This window comes from Canis lupus, chromosome 3 (assembly GCF_048164855.1).
Source record: "Canis lupus baileyi chromosome 3, mCanLup2.hap1, whole genome shotgun sequence".
Lineage (NCBI taxonomy): Eukaryota > Metazoa > Chordata > Mammalia > Carnivora > Canidae > Canis > Canis lupus.
The window spans coordinates 36,307,373-36,326,239 of record NC_132840.1 but is presented as its reverse complement, the minus strand read 5'-3'; the positions used below and the strand labels follow the sequence as shown (position 1 = coordinate 36,326,239).

General features: G+C 46.2%; 1 long non-coding RNA gene across 1 annotated transcript; it reads left to right on the top strand.

Moving 5' to 3' along the window:
- The first annotated feature begins 15,643 nt into the window (after nt 1–15,643).
- Nucleotides 15,644–18,514, top strand: LOC140624709 (uncharacterized). Its single transcript, XR_012024188.1, has 3 exons — nt 15,644–15,990; nt 17,188–17,403; nt 17,965–18,514. It is a non-coding gene; the product is annotated as an uncharacterized lncRNA (long non-coding RNA).
- Nucleotides 18,515–18,867: the final 353 nt, after the last annotated feature.

The window sequence follows — 18,867 nt, the reverse complement described above, 5'->3', positions numbered from 1 at the left end:
TGAGCCTCAGGTATCTCAACTGTAAAATGAGACTGAGGACACCTGCCTCGCAGGCCTGCTGGAAAGAGTAATTGAGATAATGTACATGAGAGTTTTTGGTAAAGCTCTGCAGGCAAGGGACCAGTGTCAAGGATGACCGTGCAAAGGGTCAGGAAGTCCGGGTAGGTACAGAGCACACGGGAGGGCCAAGTTCCAAGTTCTCATCAGCATCAGAGTCCTAGCGGACCAGGGGTGGGGAACTGGGGGAACAGACCCAATGCCCCCTGAACTGCCCTCTGATGAAAATTGCCCTGAAATCTGATGTAGGTTTTCCCTCAATGGAGGTAGAAGAAAGAGTGCTAATGTTTATGAGCATTTGTGCTCTTGCAAATCCTGATGGTAGCTTTAGATGAGAATTCTTATACCCACTCCAAAGATGAGGAGGCTGAAACCAGAAGAAGGAGAGGAGAGGGAGAGAGGATTTGAGGTCAAGTCTGCCTAGGCACCCTGTTTCTAAAATTATAAGCAGATTCGAGCCAGCTTTAAATGGGGCACAGATCCATAGTATGCTATTAAGAACACAAATGAAATATTTGGAGGAGCACTAATATTTTCATAGGGCATCAAGGAGGATGAATCAATGTCATGAACTATAAGCATCATGAAGGCAGAGGCGGTACTCACTGCAATATCCTACCACCAGGACCACTGCCTGGGACAGAACAGGCACTTGGTAAATACTTGTCAATGAATGAACCACCCCTATGAGACTTACCGTCATCCTCTTGGCTTTTCTGGCTGACCACAATCAGAAATGGAAAGCAAGTCCCTCATGTAAATTATCCAAGGGATTTGCATACATTTACTCCATCGGTTGTTTCCATTTCTATTGCTGTGTAACAAACCACCACAAAACTCAGCAGCTAGAAACAACATTGATTTAGTATTTCTCAGGATTCTGCAGAAGGTCACTTATGGATGGGGCTGCATTCAGCTGAGAGCTCAGCTGAGGCTGGAACATACATGTGGCCTCTCATCACGCAGTAGTCTAGCCTAGGCTTCCTTCCAGCCTATCAGCTGACTTCCCAGAGAGAACACTTCTGCTTCTATCACACTTGCTAACGTCCCACTGGCAAAGCAGGTTGTGTGGTCAAGCCCAGGTCAGCGTGGGAGGAGACCACACAAGGTTGTTCATATCAGGAAGTAAAATTCATAGAGATCAGTCAGTCACATGGATCTTCATGAGCTATACTTTATAATATATATATTATATATAGCATTTGGAAATGTCCCTGGCACTTAGTTTGTATTACTTATGTATTAGTGATAGCTAAACATGATTAATACCTAATTATAGAATATCACCATGATTATTATTAAATTCCTTTATTTTTAAGAATATGAAATGAGACTGCCTTTTTTTTTTTTTTTTTTTTTTTGGAACGTGAAATGAGAACCTCATACTAGGGATGCTTTGGTGTATCCTTCAAACTCTGAGAATACTAACCCTTTGTATTACCGAAGCTACACAATTGTGTCTGAGTAGCAGAGTCAACAACAAAACATGAAGATGAATCCCTCTTTCTCTTCTTCCCCTACGCTTTTCTCTCTTACATGGTTTCCCTAAACCTGGGTATACTTTTTGCTCATTCCTAGAAGTGTTGTTGGAACTTGAAGGAGTATTACTTACCTCTTAAGAATCCATTCACTCAATACGCATTTTCCTAAGCCCATCATGGTAATCTCCTTCTCTCTTCCAGGGATACATTTGGAGGTGGACATGGGACCCAGTTCCAGCAGATGAGATGTAGATGAGCTACACATCTGTTGGGTAACTTCTGAGGAAGACTATCCACCTTGACCCAAAGAGAAAGGTATGCCAGAGGAATCCTTGTTTCCCTTTCTACTTTTAGACCTAGTTGTATGAGGGCATGATACTTAGAAACGCCTTTTACACCCATTGTCATGTCATGACAAGAATATGCTCTGGATAACTCTCTAGCCCCAGAGGAAAAGAGACCCAGGGACTTAAAAACTCAACCTGTTGACCTTCAACTTGAAACAGAGTTGTTCGGTCAGATCCAGACTCACTCTAGCTGTCATAGTTGTCTTGGTGTGACATATTCACCACTGCTCATAAAAATCAGTTTGTTTGAGCCCCAGATCATCCCTCATCAAACCTGTGCTCAGTCCATGGCACTAGGACGTGGCCTGCAGGCTCTGACCTGCAGTCCCATCTATGCTGAGCACTGAGGCGCTGATGATTTGAATCTGTCTGTCTCACTGTTATGTGTGGACGTAGATGACTTGTCTCTGCAGGTGACAGGACTTCTGATCAAAAAGGTGCTGTATCTGAGGAATTGCATCTAAGGAGCCTCACAACACCTCAGATTACATGACAAGGCTCTGAACATTGAACCCAAACCTAACAGCATCATGGCATAAGATCTGGGGGGGATATTGGGAGGTACTGGGTGAAAATAGCAAATGGTAAATATAAATAATTTGTTGCCAGTGGGCAGACTGTGGCATGGCTGTTTTTAAACCTATCCCAATTTGTTGATATTCTTCCCTCTTCCCTTCCAGCAATGGAAGGAGTCCCTGTCCCCTCTTTCTGAATCTGGACTCTGGGACTGTTTGATCAATAAAATATGATAGAAGTGGTGATGTGTTAGTTTCAGTTCCAGGATTTAATGAATGGACAGCTTTTATTTCCTGTCTCTTGGGTCATCTACTCTTCAAACCTAGGTGCCACACTATGAGGAAGCCCAGGCCACATTGAGGGGAGGCCCATGTACATAGAGGGGAGCTGATGGGCAACCTTGCTAGCCATGTGAGTGAACTATCTGGGAAGAGGTCCCCAGATGAGCCAGCCCAGGCAATGCAGCATGGAGCAGGGATGAGGTGTCTCTGCTGAGCCCTGACCAAACTACAGATCCATAAACAAACTAAACGATTATTATAGTTTTACACTACTGTGTCTTAGGGTCCTTAGATACACAGTAATGAATAACTGGAAGAGAGATAAACCTGGTTATCTGTGGAGCCCCAACTATATGCCAAGGCCATTTCATTGACAATCACTTTGAATTCTTATAGCAATCCACTTAAATGGATGAAGAAACCAAGGCTCAGAAGGGATGCATGATTCACGAGAGACCCTGTGACTAGTAAGTGGATCAGCATGAATTTGGATTCAATCTGGATAAATTCGCCAATCCCCTAAACCATGGGAGAGTGAGGTAAAGACAACCAGTCTCCAGCTCCTGACCACCTGCTAATCTTTTTCTATGAATATCCTGCAGGGAGAGTAGGTATAAAACAAACATACCAACCTATTGTTTTTAGGTTGCATGATGCTTACTTGGGAATAATAAATGCACCCGGGTTTGAATTCAGGCACAATTTCAAGGAGCGCCCCCCTGGGGTAGGGGATCAGCTGAGCAACTTTCTGGCTGGGCTCCTTGCTTAACTTCCCTGATCCTCAGTTTCTTTGTCCATAAGATAAGGACAAAAATATCATCAGCCTCATAGAGTTGTTGTAAGGATGGATCAGATGAGGACATATTGATAAATGACTTAACACAGTACCTGGCCCCAAATAAATATTCAATATATTCTGTGTTCCTAACATTGAGGACTCAAGAGAGAAGAGTTTTCTTCACTCATTCCTCCTGACCCTAAAGAGAGAGTTCCCTAGGATTGTGATGAGACAGATGCATCCCACCCCTGAGCCTCATTTATTTTAACCTCCTCAAAGATTTAGCCCTTGTGACTCCACTCCTGCAGCCCCTCCGGACAAGAATGAAGCTCAAGCCACAGCCAGTAAGCTTTGCTCACAAATTCCTCCTTCACGACTGACTGAGCCCCGATACTGGAAGGAAACATTCTGTTGAATCATGTAAATCCCCACTCATCTCCAAATTGGGTGCTGGAGTGCCTCGGGGAAGTGATTTTACAACCTCACTGACTTGAGCCAAGGTAGACTCCAATTGCTCTTGCAAGATAATTCAGCATGCGCCTGGCAGCAAGACCACGTGCAGGGGCTCCCCCGCTTCTCCCCTAGACTGAAGGGTAACAGTCTCTTCCTTCGGGAGGCAGGGGAGCGAAATCTTAAGCCTCCACCCCCTGAAGCCCTCGCCAGGCAGCACAGGTGAAATTCAGAGACTCATCACTCACTCACATTCTCACTTGAACAAAGGATCTTGGATATGGGCAGGGGTGGGGAGGGCCATCTTGAGAGACGGCATCTGCAATATGAGGTCAAGGTTGCCTGTGCTTTCCCTCACAACCTCCTGGATTTCAGAGGCAGGGTAATGCTGTGATGAAGCTATCCTGACATCTCCATGCAGGAAAATGCTTTCTAGCCTGCTGTGCCTCTGGGGAGAACTGTTATCTTTTCTTGTACCACTGCCTTTTATAAAAATTTTATTTTCAAATCTAGGCCTTGCAATAGATCATTCAATCTCTAGCCAACTGAGCTGCATGTAGTACACACCCAGCCCTGTCCATACCAAGATGCTGTGCCCCTGTTGTCACAGACGCACAGGTCCCCATGTTGCTTTGCAAGATGACCGTCTTCCCAATGGCCCAAGTCCCATTGTAAATATTAGAAAACAGGTCAACAGCTCCACCAGTAATCATAATCATAAAAATTACTATCTGTGTTAGAGCTTCATCCCCAAGGACTCAATAACCACTATATCATGTATTTGTTGCTTCAGCTCCAAAACATAGATCTTACTGTCTGTATTTAGTACATGCAGAAAGAGGTTCAATAACCAAGTAATTTGTGTAAGGCTACACAGCTAATGTGTGGCAGTTAGAAGGTTTTTATTGAAGAATAATTGACATACAATATTGTATTAGTTTCAAGTGTATAACATCGTAATTCGATATCCATACACATTATGAAGTGATCACCACAATAAGTCTAGTTACCATCTGTCACCATACACAGTTGTTACAATATTATCGACCACATCTCTGATGCTGTACAGCATATCCCCACGACTTATTTATTTCATAACTGGAAGTTTGTGCCTCTTACTCGTTCACCTATTTCACCCATCCTCCCATCCTCCTCCCCTCTGGCAACCACCCATCTGTTCTCTGTATCAGTGAGTCTGTTTCTGGGTTTTTTGGTTTAGTTGTTTCGATATCACATATAAGTGAAATCATATGATTTTGTCTTTCTCTGATTTATTTCACTGGGTAGGATATCCTCTAGGTCCACTTTTATTGTTACAAATGGGAAGATCTCATTCTTTTTTATGGCTGAGTAATATTCCATTGGGTATATATACTATATCTTCTTTACCCATTCATCTGTCAATGCACAGTTGGGTTACTTATATCTTGGCTGTTGTAAATAATGCTGCGATGAATATAAGGGTGCATATGGCTTTTTGAGTTCATGCTTTCATGTTCTTTGGGAAAATACCTAGAAACAGAATTACTAGCTCATATCATAATTCTAATTTTTTTTTAGGAACTTCCATACTGTTTTCCACAGTGGCCACACCATTGTACAAGCATTCAGTTTTCTCCAAATCCTCCCCAACACTTGTTATTTCTTGTGTTTTTGAACAGGTGTGAGGTGATATCTCATTGTGATTTTTATTTGCATTTCCCTGATGGTTTATGATGTTAAGCATCTTTTCATGCATCTGTTGGCCATCTGTATGTCTTCTCTGGAAAGGACAGAGTCAGAATTTCAGCTCCACCATCACAGACCATTGCTAAACTATCTGGGGAAAGTTCTCCTCTAATGGCTGTCCACACTCTAGAAGAACATGCTATCCAGACTGGTTGAAACTTCCCCAGCCATGCTCAGCTGAAGGATGTCTATCCATGGCTCACTTTCTCCATGTCCTGAATCAGTTCAGAGCAGGCCAGAGTCCTGCTCTGTCCTCACCAGAAGATGGTATCTATCATTTGTCTTGCAGCCTTCAGCTTACTTTCTGGTATGCTTGGGGACCAATGACCTCACCAAACCCAAATGCCTGCTACTTTGGCCAAGGCAACATTCAATCCTCTGCTTTCTGGGCCCTGCTCTAGTAGATGAGCAGAATTCCTGTCAGAGGATTGGACCATGATAGAGTCTCTCAGGGGCTTCAAGGGACCAGAATCCACAGACATTCATAAATCATCCACAATGTTTTTATGAAAAGCATATATAATTTACAGTGTCTTTCGTGTCCACTTGTCCTCTTCTTTTTTTTTTAAAGATTTTATTCAGGATCCGTGGGTGGCGCAGTGGTTTGGCGCCTGCCTTTGGCCCAGGGCGCGATCCTGGAGACCCGGGATCGAATCCCACATCGGGCTCCCGGTGCATGGAGCCTGCTTCTCCCTCTGCCTGTGTCTCTGCCTCTCTCTCTCTCTCTCTCTGTGTGGCTATCATAAATAAATAAAAATTGAAAATCCTTTAAAAAAAAAAATAAAGATTTTATTCATCCATTCATGAAAGACACACACAGAAAGAGAGAGGGAGAGAGAGAGAGATGCAGAGACACAGGCAGAGGGAGAAGCAGGCTCCTGCAGGGAGTCCGACGTAGGACTCGATACCGGGACCCCAGGATCACACCCCGGGCTAAAGGCGGTGAGCCACCCAGGCTGCCCCACTTGTTCTCTTCTAAAGGCAATTGCCCTGCCCATACACACAATAGCCCCTGGGCTCCCATGGTCAGCATGTGCCTCCCTGGTAGCTCCCAACTGTGCTAGGTGTGAACACCTGACCCAAGGCCAGCTACAATGTGGCCAAACATGAAAGCTCTGTCCAGAGACAGGTAAGCTGGCCAATCAGATTTCTACTCAGGGAGCCTGAATTGAAAGGTGTAAGGAAAATCAGTTATTCATAGCAGAAACCAAGCCTGGTCAGTTGCCCAGAGAAAAGCTGTCAGGTAGAATGGAGCCCCTCAATAAATTAATGTGATGTGCAGATAAAAATTATGACAGTATGAAAACCCAAGTAAGCAGAGGCTCTGAGGAAGACCAAGGACATGTGAGGAAACCAACTGTTGGTGGGAAGAGAAGCAGACACAAGGCAGTACTGTGGAGAGCTGACTGTGCCAATGGCAACACTGGGTGGGAGATCCACCAAGCCTTTCTGCCCTGGATCCAGGTGCCTCCCCTGGGAGGCCTGGCCACACTCTGCCTCCTGCTCTTGGACTCCTGGGGTAGCTCCTTCTCACTCATGGTCAAAGGCATCCCTACCCTGACCCCTGACCCTCCTCTTCCCTGCCAGCGCTGTCTACATAAGTCTCTTTTCGTTACCACCAAGAGAGTGTTACTAAGACTTCCATCTCCACGCACTGGTAGTTGTGTGGGGGGAATGGGCTTGTGTTTTATAGACTCTGACCTTCATGGATGCTGCACTGGATCTGCAGGCATTTGGGGAAAAAACGGCTCCATGTGTGGCCTGCCAGTAATCAAGTGGAATGGTTATGATGTTTATCTTTGGTGCCAATGTATGCATTTGTTCCCATTTTTTTAATTCTACTTTTACTTCTGGTGTTTTCATATTTGATATATCCTGGCAAGTTCCTTTCCAAAACAATAAATGGATTTTCACAAAAGGATAAGTCAGCGCAGGATGCCTGGGTGGCTCAGGGGTTGAGTCTGCCTTTGGCTCAGGTTGTGATCCCAGGGTCCTGGGATCGAGTCCTGAGTTGGGCTCCCTGCGAAGAGCCTACTTCTCCCTCAGCCTGTGTCTCTGCCCCTCACTCTGTGTGTCTCTCATGAATAAATAAATAAAATCTTAAAAAGTAAAAAAGGATAAGTCAGGCCCTGGAGGAAAGCAGAATTCCTCTTAGGTGGTTCAAAAGGAGAGATGTGGACATGGGTGCTCTCAGGGAGGTATGGATGACATTGAAAGAACAGCCAGGGGAGTGCGAAGTGCCCAGAGATGAACAAGAGCAGGATGCTATTAACATCCAGCTGTTTAGAGGAACAGGGCAGGAAAGATAAAGACCAGAGCCTGGTGGGTACTGGGCCATGAGGGTGATGGGAGCGGAGTGATGGAAGGATACGGATACTGCCAGAGACAGCGCTCCCAGGCAGGGAGAGGGTCAGGAGGGAAATGCCCTGACTTCATTTGCATCTTGTCTTGGGACTTCCTGCTGGTACTTGGCAACCTGAGCCAGGCAGCAAGGACGTCTAGGCAGTGCAGCGTGCATTGGTGGCACCGCGGTTAGCATAGCTGTCTTCCAGGTGCTGAGGTCAGCTCCCAGGGCAGGAGAAAGACAGAGAGGTCAGGCCAGGCAGGGTGTGTGTGGGGGGGGGGGGGGGGAGGATTGAGAATAAGCAGCAGCAAAGGGCCAATGAGCACGAGGTCCTGGGCTTGAGCCAGGTCACAGACAGGCATCAGATCAGCAGGTGTGGTAAGCAGAGGAGAGTGTTCAGGCTTGCTTTCTTCCTTTTTTTCTTCCTTTTTTCTTAATTTATTTATTTATTCATGAGAGACACAGAGAGAGAGGCAGAGACACAGGCAGAGGGAGAAGCAGGCTCTCTGCAGGGAACCTGATGCAGGACCTGATCTTGGGACCCCAGGATGATGACCTGAGCCGAAGGCAGATGGTCAACCGCTGAGCCACCCAGGTGTCCCTAAGGCCTGGTTTCATAGACGGAGAGCTGATGCTGAGCTCACCATGCGGCTCAATGGCAGTCTTCGTGCACAGAGAGCTTTCCTTCCGGGACCGTCAGTTGGTCTGAGCTGTGGAGCGTGTGCTTCACCCCCAGCACCCCGGCACAACCCGAGATGCCCGCACTTCACCCTCAGTTCCCCAGATCCGGGCTGAGGCTCTCAGCTTTATCAGCTCCCCAGCTCCTGTTGTTCTGCTTCTCACAGCATCAGGGGAAGGGTCCCTGAGTGGTCACTGCAGCTGATGGAGAGCTGAGGGTCTGCGTGTTCTCACTCCCGCTCTCTGCTGCTTTGTTCCCTGTCCTTGAGAACCCTCCTGAGCTCGGTGCAGCGCCTGGTTCTCTGGAGAACACACACCTGCATGGAGCAGCCTGCCTGCTTCTGCGCTAGGGGTTCCGCGGGACACCCCCCAGCCAGGCGGCCCTCGCCCTCTCCTCCTTCCTGCTGTGGCCGCAGCAGAGCAAATCCTCCTGAACCCAGGCCCCGCGGAGTCAGAATTTCTGAAAATGTAAACCCAGACTCGGTTCGAATTTATATGTTGCCATCTTTAGGAAAAGGAGAAATGATCAAAGAATAAAGCTAATATGTATTGACCAGCCACAATATGCTCGGTACTCACGTATACCGTTTCGTTTCATCTTTATGTTCATTCTGTGAGATGAGGATTGTAGGAACTGAATAGCAGAGAGGTCAATTTGTCCAAACTCTCACACTTAATGCTTGGCAGAGGCAAGATTCAGGCTCTGACTCTCTGGAGCCAAGCACCACACTTGTCCCACTATACCATGCTGCTGCTTGGGGCGGGGTGGGGGGCGGTGGCGTTGGGGAAAGAAGAAGAAGAAGAAGAAAGAAAAAGGTGCTGCTCACTGGACTGGTTGGGGAGGATCCCAGAGCTCTTTTCAACACAGCAACCTGGTTTATGAAAGCCAGGATCATCTGAGCTCCATTATAGCGTACGTCTATGGAGCTGAAAATAATAAAACTATACTTCCTAAAATAATTTTATGATGTTCATTATTCAGCTGTTTGGACAAGATTATTCTGACTTGCCACCCCCCCCCCCCCACACACACACACACATGCTGGGGAAAGAATAAGGATTCACATTTACTGTGTTGGCACTCACAGGCACACGCACCCTTCCTCCAGCCACTTCCCCCAAGCCCATCAAATTCTACTGCCTCAGGGCAAATATCTCATGCCCACCAGGGCCAGAATTCACATCCTCTGATTTGAGTTTTAAAGACAGAGATTTACACAGGATTACAATCTTTTTTTTTTTTTTTTTTTTGGGTTGTGGTTGTCTCCAATTTCCATTGTCTGAATCATAGCCATGGAATAAATTGAATCTTTTTCTAACGTAGAATATATTACTCTTGAAATAGTAGGAAATGTTGATAATTGCCTTTTATTGGACTCACAAATAATTTATAAGTTGGTCCGGTTTGAAAAATATATATATATCATGGTCTTTTATTTCTTTGGCTTCTTCCTTGAGGCTAGAAGCAACGTCTAAAAATAGTTGATTGTGCGGGGACGGGCCTAGCGCTCCCCCTGGTGGCCACTTTGCAGGATTGCGGGCCCAGTAACCGGCCCTGAAGCTGCAGGCAGGGCATTTGAATAATTCTTTCTCCCCTAAGTACACAGAGAAATTTGATTTATTCTTCACAGTCATGTCTGCATTACAGAGCACTTCTCCTTATAAAGTCCATCTGCTTTGAGGATAAGTAAATGATCAATCCCTCATATACATTATCATGCAGTGAACACTTCTGTGAGTTTGTAACAGCGTCTGTGGTTCTGCCAAACGTCAGGGAGGTGGGGGTTTCTCCTTTCCTTAAGAAGACACTAAGAAAAAAAAAAAAACTACAAATTGATCTTTCAATAAGCAGGGTAGCTACTTACCAAAATTTTTAAGGAAATATGAATAGGGGTAGGGTGGGGGTGGCGGGGAAGGGGGAGCAGAGGAAATAGAAACCCATGGAAATGCCATGCTTAGCTTAGAATCCTGCCTCCACTTACAAGCTGTGGTAGGCAGCACCCTAAGATGGCCCTCCACGTGGGTGACAGACACTCTCCCTCTTCTCCTGGGCACAAAGGGAAGACTATTTTGCAGGCCTCCTTGCAGCTGGGAGCCATGTGACTGAGTTCTGTAGGATGGGATGGGCCTTGCCCCTAAAGCATCCCTAGTCATTTTTCACACACACTCTGTCTCAGTATCCACACCATTGGAAACAAAGTAATCCAGGATGTCACAGTCACACCAGAGAAGTGAGCCAAATCTATGAATTGTCACTTAAAGGACGCTTGCCCAGGAGAGCCACCTGCTTCTCTTCAAATTGTGATGTGAGCAAGAAATAAATGTATATCTGCTAAGTCACTGAGATGTGAGATGTGATTTGTTAGAGCAACAAGCATTACGTACCCTGACTATTAAACATAGTCACCTAAAGCTAAGGATGGTGTAGAGACTCAGTGAAACAATGTATGTGAAAACATTTGGCAGACTCTGAGATCGATAAATGCTGGTTAAAAGTAATTGTGCCTCACATAAGCAACATTTTCATTCTGAAAGAATATTTTTGTTGTATCCCACAGGTTTCTATTGCAAAGAAGAAAAAGAAGAAGAAACAGAAGAAGAAGAAGAAGAAGAAGAAGAAGAAGAAGAAGAAGAAGAAACGACCCAACTCCAACTGGCGAGCCAAATGGAGATTTCATTAGCTCCCAGAGCTGAAAACTCCAAGTATAGATTAAGCCATAGGACTGGTTTAATCCAGCCAGCAGCTTGAGGACCCAGGTCCTTTCTGTGGTTCCACTCTTTCTTCAGGTAAGCTTCAATTTATTTTTTTTTAAGATTTTATTTATTTATTCATAAGAGACACAGAGGAAGAGGCAGAGACACAGGCAGAGGGACAAGCAGGCTCCATGCAGGGAGCCCGACACGGGACTCGATCCCTGGACCCAGGAATTATGACCTCAGCTGAAGGCAGATGCTTCACTGAGCCACCCAGGTGTCCCAGGAAAGCCTTAATTTAAACCTAACTCTCCTAATGGTCAAAGATGGTTTCAATAGCCTCCATTACTACTACACACATTCCTAGTTTACTTTGGGAGCAAGAAGAAATCTCATCTTACAACTCTAAGAAAGAATCCTCTGGTTCCTCTGATTGGACTGGCTTGGATCACATGCTCACTCTGCAGTCAATTACTTTGTTGAAGTGGAAAATGTGCTGATGAGCTGCCAATCAGGACCCATACCTAGAGCCAGGGGTGGGATCAGCTTTCCTTAAATCCCATAATCTGGTGGGGAAAGAATGAGAGCACACATTTTCTAAAAGGATCTTTTTAAGCAGAGGTGAAAAGGGGCAATGAGTGCTAGGAGGCTACCAAACCTGTGTGCTACAATGGGTATGTTTATTTCCCTTGAAGCAAAAAACAAGTTGTACTGGTAGATAGTAAATGTTATTTTGTGATCACTCGGAGTGATCCAACCTTTCAGAAATCTGTAAGTTAACTGGACATTATAGTTTTCAACTTCCTAACCTCCAACAATGAGTTCCCTAAAATATCCTCAGATATTGACTTCTTGAAATATACTCAGATATCGACTTCCTGTCTTTCTTGACAGTGCAGTGTAAAAAAAAAAAAAAAAAAAAAGAAGTCTCCTAAGAATAATTTACTTTCTCACTCTTCTGCTTTCTTTTCCCCTCTTTGCTTCTTTGTACCTTCCTTTGATTCTATGCAAGCCTTTTAGAAAGCATGAGATGCTGTACAATAGAGAGGCAATTATTCTTTTCGTTGGCCCTTCATGCCTAAAGTAAATCATAGGATACATAATCATAAAGTAATGAGACAGATTTTTAAACTGACTACATAGATATCTGAACGTGTGCTGCTCCTCTGAGCAGTCACCTAAAGATGCGCTGTTCATATTTCAGTGATGCAGCCATAGCTCGAATTGTATTGATTACACCTCAATTTTAACCAAAAAAGCGCAGCAGCTTGATCAACCGTATTACGTTTCCAATTTGATTCCCAATCCCTTATACGATCTTCAACAAAATGAAGCTATCTTCCAAAGCAAAGATTTGTCTTTTCAAATGACATAGCTTGGGATCAGAGGACAATTGTCACTAGAGGATTCCAAAAATATTCTGAATAAGCAGCAAAGAGTGAATACTGAGGAGATCACGCGAGATTCACATTTGTTGGACAGAGAGCAGGTGGCAGGGTATTCTTCTCTTCCTCCACAAGGAAGGTGACCTGTTCAGCCCCCTCTGGGTCACCCTACAGCTGAATTTTCCCAGACGGGTGAAATCTGAGCTGCCCAGCCTGCCGATCAGGCCTCGAGCTGCCCCTACAGTCTTCTTTTGTCTCTTTTTGGCTGCTCTCCCACCCCACACCCTGCATTCTTGCCAGGCCAGAGCTCTCTCCACTCCCTAGGGATGCGGGTCCTCCCCAGCGGCCAGCGGCCCTGCCATCGCGTCCCCTAACATGCCCCTCCTTGCTCTCATGTCAGACTCTCGGGCCTCACTCAAGACCCAGCTCATCTGTCATCTCCAAAATTGTTCCTAACATAAAAGATAGTGAAAGGGAATAAAAGGGAAAGGAGAAAAAATGAGTGGGAAGTGTCAGAAAGGGAAACAGAACATCAAAGACTCCTAACTCTGGGAAACGAACTAGGGGTGGTGGAAGGGGAGGTGGGCGGGGGGTGGGGGTGACTGGGTGATGGGCACTGAGGTGGGCACTTGACGGGATGAGCACTGGGTGTTATTCTATGTGTTGGCAAATTGAACACCAATAAAAAATAAATTTATAAAAAAAATTGTTCCTAATCCTTTCCTGCCACAGAAAAGGGACTTTGTTGCTCTTTCTTTTTCTTCTTGTTGCTGGAAAAAAAAAAAACAAAGTCTATTATAGCACTTGTGTTTTCTCCTGTACTATTTTCATTTATCAAGAATGCTTGGCCTAGGACAGATTGCCCACAGGGCCCTTGTTCACCCCAGCCCTGCTCTTTCCTGTGTGGCAGGGCGTCTGACCCCTGCAGGCTGCCGAGCTCAGGCTCCTGTGTTGGCTGGCTGTGCCTGGATTTGGCCAGTCGGAGACACAGACAGGAGACTGAAGGACGGGAGGTAAAGGCGAAGCCTGAATATTTCGTCCCTACTCTAGAAGCTTCAGGAGCCGTATATGCTCATGACACTTTCTTTCCTCCAGTGGTTCCAATCTTCTCTGGATGATCCCAGCTTCAGGCCCTGGTAACACCACCTCTGCTTTGTCCCTCCAACCTAGGGGCTTCCAACTGTTGCTTAGCTCTGAGTTTCCTTGCAGCCCCCATTTCGGTCCCCTACTCCTCCATCCCTGATGTAACCAAGTGTCTGTACTAAGTCCCCTCTGTTTCAAATGTTTAGACTGATTTCTGTTGTCCTAATTGGACCCTGGCTGACACATCAGCTCTTCTCCCCACGGAGCAGTTGATTTCAGGAATGACATCAGTGCACGGATAGACAACCATGTTTACTATGTCCACTTTCTAAGATGTTTTCACGGCTCTTCCTGTCAATCTCCTTTTCCCCCTATGGTCAAAACTCCCCCCCCCCTTTTTTTTCAAGCTCTTTTCCTAGTTGGATTTCCCAACCTCAAAACCTGTGTCCAAGTTTACCCATACCCGAGTCCTGCATGGCATCTGCATTGCTAACAGATGGTGAGAACATTGGGTCCAGAGTGAGATCATCAAGATTAGAACAGTTGCAGAATCCAAAACCCAAGGTTGTTGGCTGCAACCCACAGGACAATGGTAAAGGATTCATTATCTTCCCACTCTTCAGGTCTGATATATAACTGAAACCAGAGCCAGGCAAATTTACAGTTATTTCCGGAGCCCAGTGCAATTTGCAGATAAAAGGAAGACGCATGTTTGTGGCCAAAGTGGAAGATTGGGCACTGGATCGGCTGCTAAAATGTTCCCCTGTGCACGAGGCCAGCACACAGCCGGATGGTCTCCTCAGTGCTGCCCAGAGCATCACTTTATTTCCACAATCTGGAAGCCAAGTGAATACAAACCAGGCATTTGGAAGAGATTGGGAATTGCTGGGGGTTAAGGTTTCTGCAACAATGGAGAGGATGGTGCAGCCCACCTTTCTGCCTCGCTCCTGCTCCACGTGTCTCTCAGGTCACCTTGACCCCTCCTGGGCTGGGCCATAAATGAGACTGAGCAACTACTGAGAAGACTCTTAACACCAAAGTAGGAAAAGGAAAATAATCCAACTTATTGGAATCTCACCTAAAAGGTAACACATTTATTGTGGTCTTTGCACTGAATAGGATACAGAGGATTAGAAGAAGTGGGAACCAATTCCTGCCCTGCTGTCTCCTGGGGAGAGATGAGCACAGAGGGACAAAGGCAGGTAGTTGGGCTGAGCCAAAACCCAGGTGCTCTGTGCCGGGTGCACATAAGAATCATGCTCTGGGTGAGTCTGGTCAGAGGCTATCCCCAGCTTGCACACTTCCCAGCCTGGTGACCTTGGTCTGTGTGACTTCCACATCTCTGAATCTCAGCTATCTCGTCTGTAAAGGTAGAGTTAGGGCCTGCCTCATGGCTGTGAGTATAAAATGAGCTTATGCACAAAGAGTTCTTCATACCTGGCCAGATACAATGTAAACCCAAGGACACAGATGTCATCATGATAGCCATCCTTGGTAATGGCAGTAGTGAGGCTCCACCAACTGCTTCATGGGCTCTGGACATTGCAAGGAGGAGCCAGGACTGGAAAGGAAGACCGTAATGACACCAAATGGTGACTCCAGCTGACAGCCTGCCTGGTGGGCACCCAGGTAGCCCTTTTTGAAGATCCTCAGAAATCCTGGGAGGGTGAGGACTTTATAGAGGATTCAGAGATCTTATCATATGGACAAAAACAGGACCAGTTGTGTGGTCACGGTTGGGTTATGAGATCAATGATGCAGGAATTATGAGAACAGAGGATTGGGTAAATTACCTTGCCTGCAATCGTCAGGAAAGGCTCAATGCCAGTGATCACCTGCACTGGCTCGGAATGGTTAGGGGGAATGCATGGGTACATGACAGGCATGCCAGGGCACAGCATTCCAGGTAGAGGAAATGGGATAGGCAAGTATCTAGAGGAAAGAAATAGCAGTGGGAGCCCAAGAATGAAGACATTCAGCATGGCAGGTGTATAGGGAGGGAGTCAAGAGACAGGAGCTAAGGCTCAAGAAGCTCCACGGGGCTAACTCTGAAGAGCCTTGTGTGCCCTGGGACAGAGTCTGGACTTTTCCCTGTGGCATGAGAGAGTCAGAGGAGGTTTTTGGTGGTGGACAACCTGGTCGTATTTGTCTTGGGGAAGATCACTCAGGTAACAATAACAGGGCTGATTTGGTGCGAGGTGGGAGATTGGAGGCAGGGGCCCCACAGCCCTAAATCTACAACATACCAAAGTGATTGAACAGAGGTTTCTGAATAGTCATTTCCTGAAATGAAACTAGACTAGAAGTCCCTTGAGGGCAAGGACTGTACCTCTTCTGTGCCAGAGAAAGTCAAGTGCTGAACAAGAATGGGCATGGAGTAACTAGTTCCTAAAGATCACTGAATGAAGCACAACCAACTGCATTCAGGAGGTGGAGGATTGATGGGAGTCGGGCATGTCCAAGGTTCTTGTTTGGGAAAATGGATGAGCTTGGTCGAGGAGATTGAGTCATTGGTTGGGTTATGGCTTTGCCTTAGTTGGAAGTGTCTATGGAATGCCCAAGTGAGCAGTCCAGCAAGTAGTGTATATGGATATATACCATGAGTCCTCACCAAATAAAATAACTCCTAGCTCAACGCACTGAGTAGGTACCCAATAAATATATGTTGGCTGAATGAATGAGTGAATGGGTCTGGAGATTCCTTGAACACCTTCTACAAAGCAGGACCCCTTGTTATGTTACTCCCTGCCATTTCCTTCATAGTGCTCACAGGTGTGAGCAATCCTATAATGACTCACCTGTACAGCGCCGGACTCCCTACCTACAGTACAGTTAGCTAGGTCTTGGTCTAGCCCATGGTGGATATTAGGTAAATACTTGCTGAGTTAATGAAGGGTTGGGGCTGTGGATGTGGGCATGGACAGGATATACGAGGAAGCAGAAAGAAACTGTGGATCCAGACAAGCTGGAGACTAGATCAAATAGGGAATTTCCATGTTCCAAGCTATTTGTTTGTAATATTTGTCTTCGAATTTCACTTCCCTCATCCTGACCCTCCACATGCCACATCCCCAGAGGCTAGCCTTGATGCAATTCTCTCAAGTCCCTCTCTGAGCTGCTGTTCTCTCATCTGTAAAATGGGGATTTATTGTGCACCCTGCCTGCTTTACTAGGTGGCCGGGAGCATTCATGAGCTCATTCCGTCCAACAAATGTTGACGTGGGTGGTTAAATGCCACATGATAAATACCTTTGAATGAAGACACTGAGCTCCCCCACTCAGTTCCATGTGACTTGGAGCAGCATCCTCTGCTCTGGGAGGCCGTGGGCAATACGATCTCTGTGACACACCACCTCCCTTCCCAGGAATCCTTTCATTTCGATACAAAAGACTCTCATCTTGCTGCCTGAACAGGGGCCAGATGGCCTGTCCTGTCCAAGGCCACATCCAGAGCTGATGAAGATCTGTTGCACAAGGGCTATGCCAGTGAGGCCTGGCTACATCCTACCTCCCTGCACGCTGTTGCCCCAACTCGTGGCAGCTTGCAGCCTGAGCTGCTGGTCATTCTGGCCATGGAGCTGGTAAGCAGGGGAGAATAGACATTAAGAGAAAAGAATGCACAGCGCCAATGGCTGCTTTCAGGATGACAAAGGGTTGGGAACAGGGACTCCTGCAAACAGAGACCACGCTTTTTAAAATTTTCATCTCCCTGAAGGGCCCGCCTGCACTTTAGTGGTGAACACAGGTCTTTGCATAGACTATTCTCTCCCTCTGGATTACCCCATCCCTGAGCATCTTAGGACTAAGATCAGGGCTTATTCCCACAGTGAAGCCTTTCTTCACCATCTGAGCAGACACAGGCACCTTGTCCTCTGTGAACAGGAAAGAGGGGAGAGTTCCAGCCTTTATCGAGTACGATTAGGTGTCGACGACCCTGTGGGATTCTTCATATACCTTCTACCGTTTCATACCAGAACCCTTTGTGGCGCTGAGTTGTTAGTTCCATTTTTCAGATGGGAAAGCTAAGGATCAGAGAAACAAGTCACTTGGTCGAAGGTACAGCTAGTGAATGGTTGAGCCAAGATTGGTCAAAAATCATATACACAGTGTTTACACGGCTCTTTCTTCATATTTCTAACCAGGTGCTAATTGTGCAGTTTAATGGATATCCCCAGGGCAATCCTCTTCTGAGATTGCTGCCAAAGGACAAGAGGAGAAGTAGACAACTGAGCAGGCCTTGGAATAACATTAATTCCTTCTTCCACAACCCATTGACCAGAACCTGGTCACATCACCAAACCTAATCACCAGGGAGGTTGGAAAGTACAGTGTTCTCATAGACCCAAGAACCGGGACTTGGTGAACATGAAGCATTTCCTCTGCCCATCTCACCACCCTTAGTAAAATAGCCTCTGGAAGCCGCAACATGTGAGGAGAGGCAGCTGTATCGCAGCCACCTGAGGCTCCCAACAGCTCTTCTCCATCTCATCAACCGTGCGGGGTGTCTCAGGAACCAGTGCCACAGCCAGGCTGGCCTCAGAGGACTTTGCTCTCCCTCCTCCTTTATTTAACATCCCATCCTAAATGTGGACCAAGCTACTTCCTTTCTCACTCTGCCAGAGCTGAGGTTAAATGTCCGGCTATACTAGACTTTACCAAAGACTGGGATAATGGTACATGAGGAATAAACAAAGAGCCATATTTGCTAACTTTCTTTTTTAAAAAAAGATTGTATTTATTTATTCATGAGAGACACACACACAGAGAGGCAGAGACATAGGCATAGGGTGAAGCAGGCTCCCCGTAGGGAGCCCATTACGGGACTTGATCCCAGGACCCTGGGATCATGACCTGAGCCAAAGGCAGAACCGTGCTCAACCACTAAGCCACTCAGGTGCCCTAATTTGCTTTTTTTTAAAAAAATATTTTTTTATTTGATCATTTGAGAGTGTGAGCATGAGCAGAGGGAGAGTCAGAGGGAGAGGGAGAAGCAGAGTCTCTGCTAAGCAGGGAGCCCAAACTTGGGCTCAATCCCAGGACCCTGG